Source organism: Pteropus vampyrus, unplaced genomic scaffold (genome assembly GCF_000151845.1).
Source record: "Pteropus vampyrus isolate Shadow unplaced genomic scaffold, Pvam_2.0 Scaffold88, whole genome shotgun sequence".
NCBI lineage: Eukaryota > Metazoa > Chordata > Mammalia > Chiroptera > Pteropodidae > Pteropus > Pteropus vampyrus.
Window position 1 is genome coordinate 116410 of NW_011888869.1, and position 4481 is coordinate 120890.

The following is a 4481-nucleotide window of genomic DNA, read 5'->3' on the forward strand; positions in this document are numbered from 1 at the left end:
ATACCTGTTAATATTTTTAAAAGAAGAAGAAAGAGGAAGAGAAATAGTGGAAGGAGAGGATAGAATTATGACTCTCGTATAAATATAAAATTAAAATTTCTCAAAGACTTTATCTAACCCATTTACTAATGAAAAAACCAGTAAGATGTTACAACCAATTCAAAGAAGAATTCACAGCACACACATACACGTATATATGGGCCAATAAAAATGCTGAAATAAATTTGCTTAACACATGCAAAAATGACCAAGATCCATTAATCAGTGTATCATACAATCTGTCTCTGGCACACACAATCTACATCTCTGTGGACAGAAATCATTTGCATTACTATAAATTTTCTGCAATTTACAGGGCTGTAAAATAACTCAAAGACAATGTAAGGTAGAGATAACCTGGCCCAATGAGCCTTACATTTTTTGTCCATTTCAAAGTCTTTCACAATTCTTCCTGTGATATCATTACGTCTCTTATCTGTAACTTCTTTCATTTTATGACCTAATTCACGTAGGCGGAGTTCTGTACTCCAGTAAACTTTAGCCAACTTCCTTCACTAATCTCTTCTCTGTCACATTAAATTTTTATTTTTTTCTTATTCCTTCCATCTGACAGGACCACAATTTTTATAAAGACTGTAATGTATAATGGATTTTGAGTATCTCCTGCTTTTTTTCTGACTCTGCCTGTACTCACAACACTGGAGACATACTAAGGACACATGCAAAGAACAACACAAAAACTTCATGGGCTTAGCTTCTTCCTCTTTCATCTGGTGATCTTTGGTTATATAACAAATTTTCAACTCCCAGTGTGTGTGTGTGGTTACTTAGTATTTTGCACCAGAGCATAAGATGCTCCTGGGGTTGTTAAGTATCACATACTGACTTGTCAATAAACAAAGGCACATTCTCACCTGCACATTCTGTTCCAACTACAGTTATCAAATACAGTTACTGAATTACCAAGATTCAATGCTCTGAGTAAATCTAGGTCTGTTCTTACCAATTTTATTATTGGTGTATCCAACCTGCAACCTTTATAGGCCCATAGATATGCCAATTCAAATCCAAAACTATTCAAAAGTTGACATTTCAACCACTCTTAAAGGATCTTATCCAATGCAACCAGTAACCCCTCACATTCAAATAATGATACCCCTTTTTGAAAGGAATTCTACCATATATGAGAACATGCTTGAGGACATTATGCTAAATGAAATAACCCAATCACAGAAAGACAACACTTCATGATTTTACTTGTATGAGGTATTTGAAATAGTCAAACTCATGAAAGCGGAGAGTAGAATGGTGGTTGCCAGGGGCTGGGGGCCCAAGGAAATGGGGAGTTGCTTATCAACGAGTAGAGACAAGTTTCAGTTATGCAAAATTAATACGTTCTAGAGGTCTGCTATATAACATTGTGCCTTCGGTTAACAATACTGTATTGTGCACTTAAAAATTTATTAAGAGGGCAGATCTCACGTCAAGTGTTTTTGCAAAAATAAAATATAATTTCTTTATAACAGAGAAGAACTGTAAAGACTCGACAAAGTAGAACTTGCTCAGTAAGGTAATCGTGTGAGAACAGCTATACTGTTTAATGTGTGAATACATAATGTAAAGCGAGGTAGTAATAACCATGGCAGCTTTGGATCCAGAGAAATAATTAGGAGATTATGTCATTCAAGAAAATGTTTAAATATTGTATAAAAGGGTAGAAACTTAGCACTCCCCTTGATAAGGATATAAAAGGCCCCAAGGCCTACACAACGCATTTATGGTTAAGACATTACCACCAACTTTGTGGCATCCAGCCTTTTTTTTTTTTTTTTTCAGTTGGGGATAATGGAAAAGTTCTCGAAATGAGTAGTGGTGATGGTTGCATAACAATGTGAATGCACTTAGTGTCATTAAAATGTACACTCACATGTGTTAAAATGGTAAATTTTATGTTATGTACATTTTGCCACAATAAGAGAAATAATTTCAATTACAATATATTTTTGTATTCCATCCCATATACTAATAGTGCCTCACATAGTAACCCTTTGGAAAAGCTTATGGGGGGAAATTTTTAATTGTTCTTTATAATTCCGGCTGCCTTACAAGGAGATATGAACTTCTAAGTATGGCTGTACATATGTTTGGTAAAAGGCTAAGTTAATCTACGTAAGAATGATCTAAGAAACAGAGATTGCAAGAAATCCAAAGCCAAAAAATGCTGCAGCCAGGGAGGCTGGAAGCTGCTTGGAGGTAGAAACGGTGAACCTCCATTGACACCCAAGGCACAGAGAAAGTATGAGAAGTGTCAGTCTAAAGAGGACAGTTAAATAATTCACATTGAAACACACTCTTTTCTCTTACCCTTTAGAACTTTCAACTGTTAAAATATTTAGGTTAACACACAATAAAAACAGCACTCAGATGCAGCAGGATAGCTGGGTTTCACGCCTACAGCATGTTTACTTGCCCCGTTGTGAACTATTTCTCCAATGACTATGTGGGTATACTCTTCCAGGGATACTCGATATCATTTTTTTATTTATTCATGCTATTATAATATGATATTGCTATTCTAAAAGACAGTTCCATGACAAACCATAGTGTAAAGGAAAGATAATTAACCTGCAATTTTCAAAAGTCATAAAAGATAGGGAAAGACTTAGAAACTATTCCAGACCAAAGGGAACTAAAGAAATGTGATGATTAAACGCAAGGAATGATTGCGAATTAGATCCTTTTACTATGAAGGACTTTTTGGGATAATATGTGAGACTTGAATGCATTCTGAGGTTTAAATGATAGTAAGGTATCAATGCTAATTTTCTGATTTTGATGATGGTAGTGTGGTTATTCAGGAAAATGTCCTTGCTTATGGGAAATACACACTAACATTTTCAGAGGCAATGAAGCATCTGGTCAGGAACTCACTGTCAAATGGTTTGAGGGAGGAGAATCATTCTTTATACTGCATTTGCAACTTCTATTTAAGTTTGAGATCATCTGAAAATAAAAAAGTTATTTTAAAAATATCACTTACTATTTAAGGTTTAGACCATATCCGCTGAATCATAATGTTATGAAAACGGAGGACTAATTTCATGACACAATTATTGAAGCTATATCTGCTTCTAAATGTAAATTTAAAAGACAGGACATAAAAGCATAATATTGATGAAAGTAAGTTACTCAGAGAAGAATTTTCGAAACAGCAGCATGAAAACACAGGCAGTTATGTCTAGTTAAAACATCTTCAAAGAGTAACTATGTCTGAAGACTGACAATTCATCAAAGAATTTTTCTGATAATCTTTTAATAAATGTATAAAAAGTCAGTCTCAACTCAGATCAATTTATTTATGTGTACACTTGAGGCCTCTGACATGCGTGATGGTCTACCAGTGATGTCCTGTGGTATACAAATTTTTTATTTTGACTGTGTTTTGATCAATTTGTTGAAAAAGTTTGATAAATAATTTTTAGATAATTTCACAACTGAGAACACTATTTACAACGTAGCTCATTATTACATAGATTTGACTATATCTTTCATCAAATTACATGCTCTAAAACAACTAAATACAGTCAAAATCTGATAGATAAATTTCTTCTCTATGAGAATACCACTTGTTCTGTTATTAAAATGATCCACTGTATCTTACAAAGGAAATAAATACTTTTATTCTTTTCATGTTTTAATGATAGGCAACAAATCCATTTTTACATAATAAGCTTTACTGACTGTTCAAACTATTCTGTTTTTGTTTCTATATAATTGACAATCATTCTAGAAAGTTTCAAAAATTTACAAACTTGGTAAAGATAATAAGCAACAAAATTATGCTTACAGTCTACTAACCTTTGAAATTACATAAATCTGAGGTTTTAAAATGGCATAGTTAACTATGTTCACACAAAAACTTGTGTACGGATGTTTATAGCAGCTTTATTCATAATTGCCAAAACATGGGCACAACCAAGATGTCATTTAGTAGGTGAATGGATAAATAAATTATGGTTCATTCAGACAACAGAATATAATTCAGCACTAAAAATAAATGAGGTATTAAGCCATGAAAGAAATGGAGGAAACTTAAATGCATGTTACTAAGTGAAAGAAGCCAGTCTAAAAAGAGCAGGAACTCTCTTTCTGTCTCATTCACTGCGTATGCACAGGGCCTCACACTCAGAAACTATCCAATATATGAAGGAGCACACGGCACACACATTCCTGATACCCTCTGTCTCCTTCCTCCTCTGGTACCAGACTAGCCTTGAATTTGAGAATGCAATAAATTCCTGATTTTTAAAATATTTGGCTGAAAACTTTATGAAGGAGAAGAGCTAAACTGTAAAGTATGGACAGACATTTCATTCAAAAAAAGGGAATTGAAAGGATATTCCGGGTAGGAAACAGTATACACAAGGCAAAGGGAGGAGAATCCTGGCATCTTTTGGGAATGTGGAAAAGAACATTGTATT

General features: G+C 33.9%; 1 protein-coding gene and 1 non-coding gene across 2 annotated transcripts in view; both read left to right on the plus strand.

The window, feature by feature from the left end:
* Positions 1–4481, plus strand: part of RXFP1 (relaxin/insulin like family peptide receptor 1) — a 93282-nt gene that overhangs the window by 29450 nt on the left and 59351 nt on the right. The window lies entirely within an intron of this gene.
* Positions 1700–1826, plus strand: LOC111742226. Its single transcript, XR_002781231.1, has one exon. It is a non-coding gene; the product is annotated as a U6atac minor spliceosomal RNA (small nuclear RNA).